At 47.3% G+C, this 19165-nt stretch overlaps 1 protein-coding gene and 1 pseudogene across 2 annotated transcripts in view; both read right to left on the bottom strand.

Moving 5' to 3' along the window:
- The window catches only part of LOC143817458 (uncharacterized), a 44114-nt pseudogene extending 32778 nt beyond the window's left edge, over window positions 1–11336 (bottom strand). The window contains exon 1 of the transcript XR_013224158.1: window positions 11095–11336. The product of XR_013224158.1 is annotated as an uncharacterized LOC143817458 (transcript). The remainder of the gene's footprint in view (window positions 1–11094) is intronic.
- The window catches only part of LOC143817459 (uncharacterized), a 277468-nt gene that overhangs the window by 197702 nt on the left and 60601 nt on the right, over window positions 1–19165 (bottom strand). The gene's annotated exons all lie outside the window — the stretch shown is intronic.

Below are 19165 nucleotides of genomic sequence, written 5' to 3'. Positions count from 1 at the left end.
GCGGCGACCAAAAAAACGTAATTCTGGCGTTTCGATTTTTTTTCTCGTTACGCCGTTTTGCGATCAGGTTAATGCTTTTTTTTATTGATAGATCGGGCGATTCTGAACGCGGCGATACCAAATATGTGTAGATTTGATATTTTTTTTATTGATTTATTTTGATTGGGGCGAAAGGGGGGTGATTTAAACTTTTATATTTTTTTTATTTTTTTCACATTTTTTTTAACTTTTTTTTTTTACTTTTGCCATGCTTCTATAGCCTCCATGGGAGGCTAGAAGCAGGCACAGCCCGATCGGCTCTGCTACATAACAGCGATCATCAGATCGCTGTTATGTAGCTAAAATGCAGGTGTGCTGTGAGCGCCGACCACAGGGGGGCGCTCACAGCCACCGGCGATCAGTAACCATAGAGGTCTCAAGGACCTCTATGGTTACCTTCCTGACTCATCGCCGACCCCCGATCATGTGACTGGGGTCGGCGATGCGCTCATTTCCGGCCGCCCGGCCGGATGCGGTAGTTAAATGCCGCTGTCTGCGTTTGACAGCGGCATTTAACTAGTTAATAGCGGCGGGTGATCGCGATTTCACCCGCCGCTATTGCGCGCACATGTCAGCTGTAAAAAACAGCTGACATGTCGCGACTTTGATGTGCGCTGACCGCCGGAGCGCACATCAAAGCAGGGGACCCGACATCGGACGGTATAGTACGTCCGATGTCGGGAAGGGGTTAAAGCCCAGAACCAGATTTATGCCGGCATTGCTTCTATAATCCCACAGGTGCAGAGTAATAAAAATGTTGAATGGATTAATAATATATATATATTACAGAGGACAAAGATTTGTCAATTATAGCCGTGATGTCTTTTAGGGTATAGTTGAGGATTTGGGCCCTAACACTTGTATGACCCGTGCTGCAACCCGACCTAAGAGAATTACACTGAATCCTGTCCAGACAAGATCACATGTAGTGATATAAGAAGCTGACACAGGATTGTGGTTGGCGGATAGTGGGGACATTAACTTTTAGGAGTAGGCTGACAGTAATCCTTTTGGGAAGGAGCTGTAGACCAGCATGTCATGTCACCCCCACCACCAGAGAACCAACCACATCAGGTAGGGTAAGACAGATACAGGAGTATTATCCTTGGAGGCCCTCTGACTAGGTAGCTATGCAAAAACAATTGGCTGACCCTGAGAACCAACCTTTCCCATTCTACAGACAAATAATGACCATATGATGGACGTATAAGTACACCTGGGCAGGCCTAGGTAGTTAGTGAACACGAAAACAGGTGACGTGCTAGGACGCAAATTAAGATTTTCTACAGATGTGACAAAGGAGAGAGTGTAGAGCTATACTTTGGACGGTTACAGCTGAAATGGGAAGATATGGAGTACAGTCCCATAAACCCACTTGATGTTAAAGTATTGGTAAATACATTCATTGACGGTATGACCAAAGACTTACGAGACGAAATATAGACAGCCAGACCTGAATGGCGAAATGTAGATCCGAAAGACCTGAAGGTTTCTAAAGAAGTTGAACAAATTAGGACAATAAGACGATGTGTCATGTATGCTGGAGCAGACACATCTTTCTTCTCCAATTGGTTAGCTGGGATCAAGGGATTCCTTCAATAAGTTTGTTTAGTACTAATTGCCCTCCATGTAAGTGGATCGATAATCCTCTGTTGTGTTATTCCCTTGTATAAAAAGGTTATTGCCAAAGCAACTCCGACTGGCACCTTCCTCAATCAAGAAATAGATCCATCAGAGTACGATGGTACTGATCCAAGGGAGATCCCTAAGTATATTCCCCTCAAGAGAGTAGACAAAACCCCCCATTCTCAGATGATGCTAAGAGATTTAGTTTAGGGACAGTGGGAGAACTCCATGTGAGGTTAGTGAAGGGTTCAGCTGCCTGGAGGCCTCTCACTAGGGGAGAGTTTCTGAGGTGTCTGGATGAAGAAATCCACCTCCCCTTTTCCCATCACATGGACAGTCTCGAAGGATCCTTCTTTAAGGGAAAAACTTAGTGTTTAGGGGGGATTGTCAAGGTGAAAATATATTTTCTTATATACCTTTTGTACTTTTATATAAGTTATACTGTGAAACAATAAGTTTTTCCTATCTGCTAGCTAATGCAAATGTAATTGTATTTAAAGATGGCCGCCAGTGTTCATTTTTCATTTCAGTTTAGAATGTGAAGAGTTAAGTTTATTTCTCTTGAAAAAGATAACTCTGGAATGTGAAGAAAGTAACCATCGAAGATGTCCTGACGAATCAGAGAGAGAGACTGAGCACTAGATGTATGCTGCTTAAACTCCGCCTAATACATTCCTTTTTCCTAAACAATAGTACTGTGTATTCAAGAATAAAGTTAGTTGCTGCTCAGCTCCTCACTGAGGTGAACGCAAGAGCATCAGCAAAGATTGAATCAGCTACGTGTCTGAATCATTTCTTTTTCCGGTACCAGAAGTTCTGCGCTCACATTACAATTTGGAATGACTGGTGAATGAGGATTAATTGTCGTCTTACGACCCCGACACCTGTTTGCTAGACCTGGTGCTAATGCACCAAGCTGGCAGACAGCTGCGAGCCACAATTCAGGGACCGCGAGCCACATGTGGCTTCCGAGCTACAGGTTGGGGACCCCTGCTCTATATGGTATAATACACCCCTCATAGGCAGATTCTGCAGTATAATGCACCCTGCCCCATAGGCAGACTCTATAGTATAATGCACCCCTATAGGCAGACTCTATAATATACTGCACCCCCCATAGGAAGACTCTATAGTAAACTGCACACACACCCTCCCCATAGGCAGACTCTATAGTATATTGCACACACCCCCTCCCCATAGGCAGACTCTATAGTAAATTGCCCACACCCTCTCCCCATAGGCAGACTATAGTATACTGCAAACACCCCCTCCCCATAGGCAGACTCTATAGTATATTGAGCACACACACCCTTCCCATAGGCAGTCAGACTCTATATAAAGCACCTCATAAAAACAATAAATCCAATACTCACCTCTCTTCCTCCTTGTTCCTCCGCTGCTCTGAATGCCCGCACTCCTCCGGACAGCGGGTGCAGAGCAGTGACGTCATGGCGCCCGCTGTCAGTGTCGGCGGCATCAGATGCTGACGGGAATGATGGGAAAGGGAGAGTAACGCTCCTACTCTCATTAACGCAGTCAGTTGTATCAGCATCTAGCCGATACAGTTGAACCTATATGACGGGCCATAGCGGCCGGGCGGCAATGCAGGGAGATCGATTCTCCCTGCTCTGCCGCAGAATGTAACTGTATTGGCGCGCTGTGCATGCCGATACAGTTGTAGTAGCGTAGCTCTGGGTGGGCCCCCTCAGAACGCGGGACCTGGGGAGACTGCCCCCTCTGCCCACCCAGTAGCTACGCTACTGGTCAGGTGGTTTGCACTGTCTGCTGTCAGATCCTGAAGAGTGGCATAAATGTTCTGGACCGGAGCACCACCTGTACAATGAGGCATCTGAATTCCAAGCGCAAGTGGTAGTGTAGTACACACCTTAAAAAGCATGACAGCTGAGCCTCCTCCGGCTCCCTCTTCTGGTGTGGTCTCAGCCTCTTGCTCCCCCTCACGGTCAATAGGGCCACCTGCCTCCCCGCTAAGAGAAGATGTGACAAAACCATCACCAGCAGTGTGACCAAGCATCTCCACACCGTCCCATGGAAGTGTTAAGCTTTCCATCCCCCAAATCCTCAAGAGAAAGAGGAGATACCCCCTACAAACCCATGATCCATGGTCCTAAATGACATGAAAAAAAAATAATAATAATAATGACGGTGGCTGTCCTCCAGTAAGTTATTTCCAGCCGCCACTACTTTTCCAGGCGGCACTCCTTACACAAACATATCGCGAACCAAATCAGGTGCGCACTGCGCAACGCCATCAGTGGAGAGGTCCACATGTTCACTGTGATTATTGTTACTGGTGATGTATGTGTGACACCCCAGGTTCCTGGTTGTCACAGTGGCATTGCTTTCCTCACGGAGAGAGTGATGTCACACTTGGAAGCGAGGGAAGATCTTCCCTATCAGGTATACACAAACATACATGTTCACACTCCAGGCCAGAAGGGGGAGCTCTGATCCAGCTTGTGGGTGGCTCTCCTATATATATATATATATATTCTGGTCTGGAGGGAAAGTTAGTCAGTTCCTGTCAGAGAGACAGATAGGAGAGAGAGATTCGGAAGGACTAAACGAGCCATGCAGCCAAAAGGGTGCTGCAGCTCCTGGACAGAGATAACACAGAAAGAGGAACAGTTTGTAGTGAGTGTGGAGGAGAGTGAAGCACAGGAGAGTGAAACCTGGGGAGAATAGCTGCGACTGGGCTACCTCCCTGCAGAGCGCAGACACCGGTAGCCGGAAGACCGAGGTTGTGTCGGACTTTCATGAGGCACAGCAGAAACTGGCAGGACAGCTGGACTACACATCACCTGTCCACCCTAACACCTGGAGACACAGTGGTGCATAGAGCCCGGGTCGTAATAGAGACCCTGCAAAAAGACTTGAGCCACCTGTCATACGGGTTTGTGTCCCACTTTCATGGAGGACAGAGAGAACTGTGAGGACCTTGACAGAAGCCATAGGCAGCAAGGGAATACACCCAGGGCCGTATTTGCCACTAGGCACGTGCCTAGGGCGGGGACAATGCAGTGGGCGGCACCTGAGCAGGGTTCGGTTGTTTTTTTTTTTAAAGCTGGGTCACCTCCCGACCGACCCCGCCCCAACGCCACATGCCCCCCCCTGGCCAAACGGCCCGCCTCCCACCCGCCCTCCTTGAAGACGATACTCACCCTGCTACAGCGATGCCTGTCTCGGCTTCTGCAGCGCTCCTGAATGAGCGGTCACGTGGTACCGCTCATTAAGGTCATCAATATGCGCATGACTTTAATGAGCGGTATCACCTGACCGCTCACGCAGGAAGAAGGTGCAGCGCCGGGAGTCGGGACAGCCAGAGGGACGTCGCGGCCGCGCAGTGAGAAACAGGTAAGTATGAGGGATGGGGGGGGACAGGGGAGGGGGGATGAAGGAGGATGGTAAGCCTAGCCATTCAAGATGGGGGGTGGAGAGATGAGCCATGCATACAGGGGGGGTGGAATATGAGCCATGCATACAGGTGGGGGGGAGAGAGGTGAGCCATGCATACAGGGGGGTGGTGAAATATGAGCCATGCATACAGGGGGGGTGGAGAGATGAGCTATGCATACAGGGGGAGGTGGAATATGAGCCATGCATACAGGAGTGGGTGAATATGAGCCATGCATACAGGGGGGGTGAATATGAGCCATGCATACAGGGGGGGTGAATATGAGCCATGCATACAGGGGGGGTGAATATGAGCCATGCATACAGGGGGGGTGAATATGAGCCATGCATACAGGGGGGGGGGGGAGAGTATGAGCCATGCATACAGGGGGGGGAATATGAGCCATGCATACAGGAGGAGAATATGAGCCATGCATACAGGGGGGGAATATGAGCCATGCATACAGGGGGGGAATATGAGCCATGCATACAGGGGGGGAATATGAGCCATGCATACAGGAGGGATTATGAGCCATGCATACAGGAGGGGGGGTCATTATAAAGTATGGAGAACTGTGTGTGGCTATTATACAGTATTGAGCATCATGTGTGGCCTTTATACAGTATGGAGCATCATGTGTGGCCATTATACAGTATTGAGCATCATGTGTGGCCGTTATACAGTATGGAGCATCATGTGTGGCCATTATGCAGTATGGAGCATCATGTGTGGCCATTATACAGTATTGAGCATCATGTGTGGCCATTATACAGTATGAAGCACTATGTGTGGCCATTATACAGTATGGAGCACTGTGTGGCTATTATACAGTATGGAGCATCATATGTGGCCATTATACAGTATGGAGCATCATGTGTGGCCATTATACAGTATGGAGCATCATGTGTGGCCATTATACAGTATGGAGCATCATGTGTGGCCATTATACAGTATGGAGCATCATGTGTGGCCATTATACAGTATGGAGCACTGTGGCCATATTTTTTCGTTTATAATTATTGTATATAAAACAGTGTGATCAGCAGTGCTAAATGGCTGTGGTTGGGACGTGGATATGGGTGTGACTAGTTGTGAAATGGGTGTGGTCAGAGGCGTGGCCTAAAATTTGCCGCGCCGCACACTTTATACCTCCTTCCCTTCTTCAAAAGTTGGGAGGTATGGTACCGCATTTGCCAGATCATGGCAAAGTGCCACAAATCCCATAGGGAATGAATGAGGCCAAACGCAGTGTTGCTGTAAGTGATCCGTTACGCGGCACATGCAGAAAAACTGCCAGATCTGCTGCAAAAGGCGACTTTCACATCAGCGATCCTTGCTAACGTCACTGCCGATAGTGTCATACTCACAAAAGGGAGAGGCAGCACTAAAAGTTCCTAGGGCAGCAGAAACCTAGCCCTGAATACACCACAGCACTAGTAGGAAGGCTTTTAACTCCACCTGGTAAAGGGGACTTTGAACTCACTTCCAAGCTGGCCCGACCCTGCCTGTACCTGTGATCTGGTGCCCTGGACTGTGGATACCTGAGGTCTTCAGTAAACCAGGTAAAAAGACAGCAAACCTGTGTCCTCCGTTTCTTATTGCACCACTCACCATCTCCATCTACACACCGGGAGCCCTGGGGACTCTACTTCACCTGTGGGAAGTTATACTATCTTAGCTGCCATACCATCACCCCAGCGGACCCCTTTAAGCAGCGTCGGTCCCCACTGACCGAATACCACAGGTGGCGTCTGTTGTGAACTCTGTTTTCAGGCTCCCTCTTGTGGTCACTGGTGGTATGGTGTGATTTTTGCTTTGGGCTCCCCCTGGTGGCTTTGTTTGTTATCCTGCTGGTCTCTGGCTATCAGCTGGTTCGTTATCCTCTGGGAGGTTCCTATATAGCTCTGTTTTACTTCCACTTGTTGCTGGCTGTCGATGTAATCAGTGCTACTCAGATTCCTTCTGACTACCTTGCTCCCAGTCCATCCAGGACAAGCTAAGTTTTGCTTGCTCTTTTTTTGATCAGCAGTGTTTATCATGTTTTCTTGTCCAGCTTGCTAAAATGTGATTCCCTCGCTTGCTGGATGCTCTAGTGGACTGAGTTTCTCCCCACACACCATTAGTTGGTGCGTGGGTTCTTGAAATCTCAGGATGGATATTTTGTAAGGGTTTTTTATTGATCGCATAGACCCCTGCTCTATTTTCTGCTTTCTAGTACTAGTGCTTTCTAGTACTAGTGGGCCTCTTTTGCTGAATCTGATTTCATCCCTACGTATGTGCCTTCTTCTTACTTCACTGTTAATATTTGTTGGGAGCTTCTATATCTTTGGGGATTATTTCTCTGGAGGCAAGCGAGGTCTTTCTTTCTCTTTAGGGGTAGCTAGTTCCTCAGGCTGGCTCGAAACGTCTAGGAATTTTTTAGGCACGTTCACTGGCTACCTCTAGTTGTGTTGGATAGGTTCAGATTTGCGATCAGTCCAGTTAACATCTCCCTAGAGCTTGTCCTTAGTTTATTCACTTGCTGGTCTATTCGTGATCCTCAGCCACTAAGGATCATAACAGGCGTCACAAACAAACTATATTCTCAAAACCCCTTTATAGACTTTCCCTTTTACTTAGGCTCCCAGGGCCACGGACCGGGTCGCAGCCACGTGACATCCCCTTTAAGTACCGGTACCGAGTACCCCACGGCCCGGGCAGAGCATTACATATGTGACCACCACCTCCTCATCCGGTCACAGTAATATCCGCACCACCAACTTCAGCACAGTCAGGGGGAAACAACAGCAAGGAGTTTCAGAACTCTGTTTGGGGACAAATCCCACAAAGCCCAGGAGACAGATGTATGGTTGGTGCCAATAAACCTTAAGCCGGGCCTGGTGGTGTGTGATAACAGACTAAATCTCGTAGCAGATCTGGGCCTAGCCGGTTTGACGCACATCCCTTGTCTGGCGTATGTGCTGAACTTGGTGGTGCAGGGCTTCTTGAAAAACTACCCAAAGATGCCGGAGCTGCTGCTGAAAATGCATGCAGAGTGTGCGCACTTTTGGCGTTCTCACTCTGCTGCTGCTCACCTGTTTGCTCTGCAGCATCACTTCTGCCTTCCAGCTCACCGGCTGATATGTGACGTACCAACAAGGAGGAACTACACCTCGCATGTGCTGGAGAGACTGTGCGAGCATCAGCAGCAGGCAATAGTGGAGTTTCACCTGCAGCAAGCATGGCTGAGTCGCTCTGCAGAACAACACCACTTCACCACCAAGTGGGCCTCCATGCGGATCGTGTGTGCCATCTGGTGCTGCTTTGAATATTCCAGCAATATGGCCACCATCATCAGCATTACTATACCACTAATATGACTGCTGGAAAAAATATTTCAGGCCATGATGGATGAGGTGGTGGCAATGGAGGAAGAGGAGCAGGAGGAGCAGGGCCAGCTCACACCATTATCGGTCCTGTTGTCCACACACGGCTCCGAGGGTGGTTACTGTCCCAACAGCGGTCAGGTACCCAACTGTACTGCCAAGGAACAGTTTGGGAAGAAGGAGTAGGATGTGGCGAAGAAACAACTGAGTTCAGAGCAGGGTAGAACTCAGATCACCTCACGGCATTACTGGAGCGTGGCTGGGGCGATACAGAGTACCCAGAGCACATACCTCCCACTGAGGACAGATGGTTGTTGCCTCTGGGCAGCCTGGCACATGTGAACCAATACATGCTGAAGTGCCTGCACGATAACCGTTTAGTTGCCCGTATTGTTACAAGTGCCGATTGCTGGGTGGCCACCCTGCTGGATCCCCACTACAAGTACAACATACGATCATTACTTCCATCACTGGTGCGGGAGCGCCAAATACTTGAATACAAGCATGTGCTTGTAGAGAAACTGCTGATGGTTTTCCCACCTGACAGTGGGAGCTCAGTGGAAGAACAAGGCAGAGGAAGAAGTATCCAATGCAGCTGAGGTACTGCCAGCACCTCTGAAGGCAGTGTTAACATGGCCGAAACGTGGCAAAACTTTACGAGCTCGCCTTAACATATAGCGCCATCATCTGATATGGTCCGTATTAGCAGGAGCCAGTGTTACAACAACATGGTGGTAGAGTACGCGTCCACACGTCTCCACGTACCAGCAGATGGGAAGGCTTCATTTAACTTTTGGGTCTCCAAATTGGACACATGGCCTAAGCTTGCCCTTTATGCCTTGGAGGGGCTGGCCTGCCCTGCGGCAAGTGTCATGTTGGAAGGTGAGTTTAGCAGGGAAGGGGTGTGATCATAAACAGGTGCATCCACCTGTCCATGACCAACATGGGGAACCTAACATTCCTTACAATGAACCAGGTGTGGATCCCACAGTACTTGTCCATATCTTTGGAAGTCTGGGTGTCAATTTTTTAACCAACATCTCTGGGGGAAATCTGGAAACATGCTCCGTGGGTAAAATTTGTTATCAGCTTCTGTGTGGGAAATGTGGAAACATGCTCTGTGGGTGACATTTTTAACTGGACTGCCGGTAGCAAGCCTCGCTGTGGACCGCCAGTCCTATACAAGATCATTCTACCAGCTTTTCATCGGTGGCATTTGTATTGTACGCTACTGGAGCTGACATTTTGGAGCTGTGGGTGCTGTGCCCCATGCTCTGTGGGTGAAACTTGTAACTGGACTAGCAGTAGCGAGCCTCCATCTCTGTGACAGCACTGTTAACGTTTTAATGTTATTCATTTACTTCCTATGTTACCATGATTAATTTGGTGACAGAACCATTTTTAGTCATTTTCCTATCCGCATTTGTTTATAGGGCAATTGCTCTTACCCCCATTGTTCTTCCTTTTGCAGCCCCCATAGCCGTCACGATGACCATTTTACAGCACTGAAGTTCGGGTCCCCATTGACCTATATATGACGCAGACGTATCTTGGAGGTAGCAGTGACCCCAATACCTCCTGGGCCCCTGCCATGACCTATGAATCCATCAAATTGTTGTCTGTACCCGAAAATGTATATATATATATATATATATATATATATATATATATATATATATATATATATATATATATATATATACACACTTTTAAAAAAAGCTGCGAAATTGTTTTTTTTCTCAACATTTCACTTTATTTGAAGTTTATGTCCTGTTTTTCGGTCCATCGTATGGTAAAAAGAAAAAATGAACAGTTTCGCTCAAAACTACAGTTTGTCCTGCAAAAACCGAGCCCCTATACAGCGATGTCAGATGTCAAATAAAAAAAGTTATGTTTCTTGGATGAAGAAGAAGGGAAAAAACAAAACCACCTGTAAGGCTTCTTTCACACTTCAGTTGTTTGGCGTCAGTCTGCTCCGACATAGTGACGGATCCGTCACAATTGTTGAGAAAACGGTTCTAATGGATCCGTTTTTTTTTACGGATCCGTTACTTGGGGGTTGTCTGGGAAAAGTATGTACTTTTTGGAGCATGCGCAATTGAAAAAGCGGATTGGGGCGACGGATCCGCCAAATGACGGTCGCAACGGATCCGTCGCCCATAGGCGGCCATTCTATGGAATGGCAGAAGCGACAGATCCGTCGCCCATAGGCGGCCATTCTATGGAATGGCGGACGTGACGGATCAGTTGCCCATAGGCGCCAATTCTATGGAATGGCGGACGTGATGGATCCGTCGCGAACCGCCATTTCGGCGCAGACAAAAAACGTTATAATGTCCATCAATGTCTAGATGACGTCCGCCAAATCTCGACGGATCCGTCACATGGCGGATGGAACAGACGACGATCCGCCACAATCTGTCGCTAATGCAGGTCTATGGGAAAATAGCGGATCCGCTATTTGAGGAAAATGGCGGTTTCAGACTGACGCCAAAAGACTGAAGTGTGAAAGAGGCCTAAGGGGTTAAAATAGCTAATAAAATAATAATAAACCCATAAATCCCTGCGGCCCGTAGTCCTATAACCGTTATATACCGCACATTACACAGGGGCTTCAGTGCCGCAGACCCCGGGGGATACATCACTTCTTACCGTCTTTACCGTGCTGTGAGCGGACAGAGGAGACGCACAAATACCGCAGCTGCGGTCACTGCGTCTTCTCCGATCTCCGGGGGAAGTTTCCAGGTTTTGTGATGAGATTTGTCGCCTCCATTCTCCTCAGTCCTGGAGCAGCATTTCCTGTCCCCTGTAAACTACAACTCCCAGCATCCTTTGCACCTCTTCTCCTGGCAGTGAATGGTCATTTTCCCTCTCTGAAGGAGTCACCGCCATGTGATCTACTGCAAGGAAGGGGCGGGGTTTAGGCTGCAGACTTCCTGTCCCTGCAGTGAGCGCCGCCATCTTGTTGGTGGAGTCTCCTAGTTCCCAGGACTCGCAGTATTACACATGGTGGCAGCAGGCGGCTGCTCCTCCTGAGCTCAGGGGCAGAGTAGATGGGGTATTAGTGGTAGATGGGGTATTAGTGGTAGATGGGGTATTAGTGGCAGAAGCATAGGAGTTGGTGTATAGTTAGTGCGTCGTATTCTTATGCTATGTACGAATTATGTAGAATTCTGTGTGTACTGGGCTGCGGCACAGTACACGGTTTGTTAACTTATTATTGGAATGCATAATAATAAAAGAATTCATTCAATCAAAAAAATTAGTGTCAGAAGCCGTCGTAGTGATGACATTATCCCAGTACTATATATACACATGTATCATCGGCAGCACCCAGCTTTCCGGATATTCCGAGCGGCATATGTGCCTCTGTGTATGGTGCAATCTTTCCTCTTTTCTTTATTGCCGTATAATTGAGTTTCTGGAGCTTTACAACACTTGGTGGTAATCAGTGAGGTAGGCCAGAGCCCACACGTGACATGTAATATGTACTCACTGTGGGCCTGGTGATGTATCTATGTCGGTCCACAACCTTTCGTACCTTGAGAGACACATTCACTTCTGAGAGATGGTCATGAGCCACATGCGATGCACTCACCTGCCCCAACGAGTGTCACCCAGAGCTCTGATTACTGATATAACAACAGCCAAAGGTTCTTCACAGAAAGCACCGTGTACCCCCTCCCTGGCAGGCAGAAACTTATATCTAAGGGTCCCAACTTCTCCGAGCAACTATCGCACTCAACATCCACACCTCTAATAGTATCATCTGCTCTCCAGCTTAACATATTTATCCCCGCCACTATGTGCACACCCAGATCTACTGTTCAGTACACGGCAACTCACAAAAGTCACCATCCGGAGACCTTCTCTTCATAGCTGTTTGCTAGAACAGTTGACAGCTATCCGCGAGCCACAGGTCTTGAAGCCACCAGCTGCGAGCCAGTCATATGTTGGGGACCCCTGTTTCAGGTATATAGTATGTGAAGTTTCCTCTTTTTTTACTCTGCAGTGGTTCTTCTCCAACTTTCCCAGTGGGTTGAATTACAATTTTTTTTCTTAAAATTATAATATTGGAAATTATAATATTGTAGGCTACAGGGCTAGCTTAGGATACTTCTACACACAGAGAGTTGTGGACTGCCCTCGTAAGGTGCAAGGGCCATTTTCTGTCTTTAGGGCATAATAGGTCCACCTCAAGACCTTGCCAGCTCTTAGCCAGATGGAGATCTATGATATGGTCTGAGATGCCTGGACCATACATGGCAGAGCTTTACATTTCAGAGGGGACATGTACCGACAATAAAGACATCACAGAGTAACACAGAATTCATCAGATACCAAGTATTGTAATGTTATTGGGATAATGTATGCAATTTCACAGAGTACTTAGCTATGTGGTTTAGGAACAGTTAAAGTATTGGGACCAGCCCAGCCCATGGGAGGGGGCAAGGTTACAGTAAAGGGAGCACTTCCTGGTTTTAGTTAGACTGATGAGAATGAGAGATTAGATTTAGATGGGAGATAGCAGCAGTGCGAGGTCAGATGACAGAAGGGCCCATCGGAGGCACTGAGAAGCGTGCCTCATTATCTTCCTATGAGAGGAAATCGGAGGGGGAAATCACATACGGGAGTTGGGATGGGACTCATGGAAGGTGCGAAGATGGACGAAGTATCCCGGGGACCAGAGTTGCCAGTGAGGAAAGGGATATCTAAGGGCGAGCAAACTGCAGATATAAAAACATGCTGAGAACGGAAAGGTTTGTGCCCAATACTGCGTGATTCAATATGATGAAAATGGACGGTTAAGTAAACTTCTCTCTTATAAAATGAATTAGGTGTCCACTAATATGTGTGAGTCTGTTCCTGAAATTGAAGAACAAGAGACAGCGGAGGCCTACGACCAAAACGTGAGTGTTACGCACCACACACACAGCACAGGAGAATCGGGACAAAGTTTATTTGTGGGGTGCCAGCGTGTGGGAGAACAACAGCCCCTCAGAGATGACTACTGCCCTGTGCACCTTACACATGAACCAGACACCAGCCGATAATTGTACAGTAGAGACACCGAGGGCTATGAAGGCTGTGTGTGATTAAGATGCTATGAGGGACAAGATTTGGATTAAAATTTTTGGTTAAAAATGGAATCATTAGACAGTAAAATGAGGCGATAGGTCAGCCTAAAGAAATGTGTTAGGCAACTCTTAAAACTGTGGGTATTGGGAATTAATTGAGTTATCCTAGGTAATGAATTGGTACGGCACGCAAGAAGTCTTGTGGAAGGGAGTGTGAGGTTTGGATTATAGAGGATGTTAGTTTTAGGTCAATAGCGAATGGGGGGCACGAGTAGTGTGGCTGTCATGTCGGACGCGGTTCACACTAGGGCGTCCGACAGACAGCAGTAATTCCACTTACGTCCACTACACGCTCAGTGGCGTCGGCTAGATTTTATCCAGCTTGCTCGGGGTTAATCTAGCTGGTAATCAGGTTGGAGGCTGGGTCACGCCCACGGCCTTTAAATAGTCGCGCTGGACTTTGGGCGTCACCGATTATAGCTTGAGCTTTATGCCTGGTGATTCCGGTCTGGAGTGGTGGTCTCGTTGTAGGAATATCGTATCTGGTGGTGTATAATCCTTTGTCATATTCCTCCTTCCTATTTGTATTTGTTTTGCCCTGTGCACATTATAGTGTATTCCTGTGTGTCTGCGGCGTGGTGCGTTTTTCAATTTTCCCTGTCTGTGCTTTCTGTGGGGATTGGTGTGTGGTCTCTTCACTGGGTGGCGGGTGGTGGTTTCAGCATAGGGCTGAAACAGGAGTCAGGGTCAGGCCTGGTGGCCCAGACAAGCACACCATCAGTTTAACTTCTGGGAAAGGGACAGACAGGGTTTCCCTAGCCTGAGGGATATCGCAGGGGCCCGGGTAACCAGCCTTAGTCTACCCAGTTCCCCCGTGACAGTGGTAGACAGACATGAGAGATGAGATGCTGAACTGTGGAGAGCTTTGTACGTGATAGTGATAAGTTTATATTGAACTTTGTATCAGATGGGCAACCAGTATAATGGCTGGCACAGGGTTGTGGCATCGGTGTAGAGGTGGAAAAGGAACATTATCCTGGCTGCTACATTCAGGAAGGATTGGAGAGGGGAGACTTTAGTAAGAGGGAGATCGATCAGTTGAGAGTGGCAATAGTCCAGACGAGAGTGAATAAGAGTTTTTGCAGAGTCAAAAAGGTAAGAAAAGGTCAAATTCTAGAGATGTCTCTGAGATGTAGATGATATGAGCGAGCGAGTGATCGGATGTGGGGGGGAAGGAAAGATCTGAATCAAGCATGACCCCAAGACAGCGGCGTGTGCTACAGGAGAGTAATGCCGGAACCACAAACTGAAATGGCAATATTGGGCATAAGTAGGTTAGTGGAGGGAGGAAATACAAGGAGATCAGTCTTAGAGGGAGGACATGATGTTAGAGACAGCAGAAAGACAATAACTGGTATTGTGTAGTAATGCAGGGGTGATGTCAGGAGACAATGTGTATAATTAGTGTCATCAGCAGAGAGATGGTGCAGAAAACCGAATCTATTGATGGTTTGTCTAATTGGGACAGTATATAGTGAAATGATAGGAAGATGAGGAGGGGACCGAGGAGTGAAAGATAAGGAACCCCGACAGTAACGGGAAGAGAAGAAGAGAAGCCAGCAAACAATACAGTGAAGGAGAGGTACAGAGGCGTCTGAAAGTATTCACTCCCTTGACATCTTTTGTGTTTTGCTACCTCACAACCTGGAGTTTCAGTTTTTTTTGAGGGTTTGCACCAGTTCATGCCTACAGTTGTGAACATTTGGTTTTCTTTTTATTGTGGAGCAAACAACAAATAGGACAAAATAACTGAAATCTTCAGTGTGTGTAACTATTCACCCCCTAAAGTCAGTACTGTGTGGAGCCTCCTTTTGTGGTAATTACAGCTGCAGTCACTTTGGATAAGTCTCTATCATCTTTCCACATCTTGCCACAGGGTTTTTTGCCCATTCCTCAATGCAAAACTGCTCCAGCTCCATCACGTTAGATGTTTCCTCTGGTGAACAGCGATCTTCACGTCTGACCACAGATTCTATTGGATTAAGGTCTGGGCTGTGACTCGGCCACTCCAGAACATTTACAAATTTCCCCTTAAACCACTCGAGTGTTGCTTTAGCAGTATGCTTTGGTCAGTGTCTTGTTGCAAGGTAAACCTCCGTTCCAGTCTCAAATCACTGACAAACAGATTTTGCTCAAGAATATCCCTGTATTTCGCACCATCTGTCTTCCCCTTGACTCGGACCATTTCTCTGTCCCTGCTGCCGAAAAACATCCCCACATTATGCCGCCACCACCATGTTTCCTCTTAGGGATGGTGTTCTTGGGGTCATGAGCTGTGCTAGTTTGGCACCAGACATAGCATTTACCTTGCTGGCCAAAAAGTTCAATTTTGACCTCATCTGACCACAACACCATCCTCCATACATTTGGGAAATCTCCCACATGTCTTTTATGAAACTCAAAACGATCCTTAAAATTTGCATAATTAAAGGCTTTTTCTCCCCACTGTTCCATAAAGGCCGCCTCTATGAAGTGTATGGCTAAGGGCTCATACTCACCTGCAAGAAACTCGGATGAGTCTCGCACGTCAATACCTGGCGCTGCACCCAGCACTCAGGAGCGGAGCGTGCGGCTGCATGTATTCCTATGCGGCCGCAAGCTCCGATCAGAGTGCCGGGTATTAACATGTGAGACTCATCCGAGTTTCTCGCTGGTGAGTATGAGCTCTGATTGTGGTCATATGGAACTCTGCAGCTCCTTCAGGGTTACAGTTGGTCACTGTTCTGACTTTCTGAATAATGCCCTCCTTGTCCGAGCTGTCAGTTTTGGTGGGCATTTGTCTCTTGGTAGGTTTGTTGTGGTTCCATTTGCTTTCTATTTAATGATAATGGATTTGATGGTGCTCTGGGGTATCATCAGAGATTGGGAGATTTTTTTTTTTTGTTATAACCCAACCCTGACTTGTACTTCTCAACAACTTGGTTTGTTTGGAGATTTCCCTGGTCTTCATGGTGTTGTGTGGTCACTGGTGCCTCTTGCTTCAGGGTGTTGCAGCCTCTGTTGCCATACAGACCATATAATACAAAGACAAAAGCCTACAAAAATACTCCCATACAAAGCATAAATAATAAATGAATAAATCTTTATTGGAAATAACATAACAACGACTATTTAAAATCAGGGTTTAAAAGGACATTAACTACAAAAAGAAATGTGTGTTACATGAAATGTTCAACAATTAATGCTGTAAATACCGTAGTTAGGTTGATCTCCATACAGAGAAAAAACTATATACATACTTTATGCTCTAAAGTTCTATCCACAATAATGAATAAAAATATCTCCACCAAGTGGTACCAGAAGATATTGCTCATAAGGAAAGAAAAAAGAGCGTATTTAATTATACAGTATGTATATAATTATAAATAGCATATTATATAAGACACAGCTCAGTTTTATTAATTTATCCAAGGATGGAGTCTCCCTGTCCTGCTGCAGTCCCCAGCTCCCTGGTCCTGTGCACAGTGTGTGGGTCTTACGGTGGCGCACCTAGTGCACGCGCGCTTGCTGTCCCTTAAAGAGGCAGTGCACACACTCTGAATATGTTCAGAGTGTCCCAATAGCTGTGAAGCATGTTGCATTTACAGCACATTCCCCTGTAGGGAGGTGCCTGTACAACGTCCTCCTTATTGTTAGTTGAGTAGCCAATGCCAGGTCCCATGATTCTGTAGTTAACCTGTTAGAACTCAAACTTCCTGGTCCTTGTGTGGCCAGGCCCAGAAACTGAATCCACTGGTCCTTGTGTGGCCAGGTTCTGAACCTGAACCCCCTTGTACTTATATGGCCAGTCTGAACCTGATGCTGCACCTGACGGTCCCTGAACCTGAAGCCGCACCTGACGGTCCCTAAACCTGAAGCCGCATTTGCGGTACCTGGACACGAAACTGTTGCATCTGGCTCAGGCTTTCTTGAAACTGCACCTGGCGATCACTGAACCTGAACCTAGTGGTCCCTGAACCTTCAGCTGCACATCCTGAAGCCACACCTGGTGGTCCCTGACCCTGAAGCCGCACCTGGCGGTCCCTGAACCTGAAGAAACAACTGTGGTGCGTGAGCCCTGACATTGCTTCCTGCATAACCTGTGCTTGAAGCCACACCTGCAGTATCTGAAGCCTGACACCGCCCCATGAGCCTTAACCCACACTTGTGGCACCTGAACCCTGAAGCCGCATAGGTGGTACCTGAATCCTGAAGCCTCCCCGGCGGTACCTGAACCTGTCACATCTGGCTCCGGCTTTCCAGAGGCCACTAGTTCCCCAACCTCCTGAGAAAGCGGTTTTCTCTGAATGCATGCAAGTTGACTGTATCAGGCTGGCTGAGCAGCATCCGGTACAGTATCATGCCAATGGATTGGACTACTACTGAAGTTGTGCAGAACATTTAATTCATAGTAATCCTGAGAAACTCCAAAGCCTAGCGTCTGTGGGAGAGGCTACCCTAGGCGAGAGTAACACCTATCAACCATTGACTAACTGTTCCCATATCACGTGGAGGCTCCCGGTTTGTAAAGGCGGCCTACGTCGACTCCAGTTAGGTGGTAGATTTCTTGCAGCAAACCGTGGTGGATCAGTGTCAGATCTCCATCCTTTGCCTCCAGAACCCTTTGAGGGTGTCATCAGTCGAAGGACGGGTCTTATCCGAAGCCATTCAAGTAGTTAATGAGCAGCTGAAGCTTTAAATAGGAATATCACATTGTCCATGAGCCACATGCGCCACACGCGTGTGACGATTGTAAAAGGTCAAACAGAGTGTTATCTGAGAGATTGCGGATTAGATGAGCATAAACCAAGCGTTCTAGAAGTTAGGAGATGACGGGAAGACTAGAGACAGGTCTGTAGGTAGATAGCAGCCCAGTTCTGGCGGGGGATTGTTTTTTATGCTATGGGTGTATGCTGGTGTGCTTCAAGGAAGAGGGAAATATGAGAGAGATTAAATATTGTAGTTAGGTGAATGGTGACATCTAGGGAAATGAGCTAAGGAGATGTCAGGGAATAGGGTCACTGGTGCAGGTAGTAAGGTGAAATAAAGAGAGGAGCTGGGTAACTTCTTATTCGGTGACTGGCTCAGACAGAAAGTGAGCTAGAGTAAGTGCAGGACGGAAGAGAATGCAGGATATTAGGAGAGTGGGAGAAAATTTACTGTCTGATATGGACAATTTTTTCTTTGAAATAACTGGCTAGATTGTCGATTGTTTGGGCCTGAACTCTTGGATTGAGAAGAGAATGAAAAGTGTACAAGTGTCGTTTAGGATTGTTGGATAGAGCGGTAATGAGGGTGTTGAAGTAGGTTTGTTTGGAGAGGTGATGGGCGGAGTTGTACATTTTAAGCATAAACATATAACAAATTAAATCTTCAGCCAGATTAGAGATTTTCTCCGCAGACATTTGGCGCACCTGGAGCAACTCTGGAGAAAACATGTATGCAGCGTCTGATAAGGTTGCCACCATCCGCGCCAAGTTGTTCTAGGAGTAGTCAGTGTAGATTCATTCAGGGCACTTTGCAGTGTTTCATCATAATGTTTCAGTGCAGAATCAGGACATGAGAGGAAGGAGGTTGGGGCCTATGAAGACTGCAAATTCTTCATA

The sequence above is a fragment of the Ranitomeya variabilis genome, chromosome 3 (genome assembly GCF_051348905.1).
Source record: "Ranitomeya variabilis isolate aRanVar5 chromosome 3, aRanVar5.hap1, whole genome shotgun sequence".
NCBI lineage: Eukaryota > Metazoa > Chordata > Amphibia > Anura > Dendrobatidae > Ranitomeya > Ranitomeya variabilis.
Note: the sequence above shows the minus strand (reverse complement) of the source record. Positions and strands in the feature narration are given on the sequence as shown.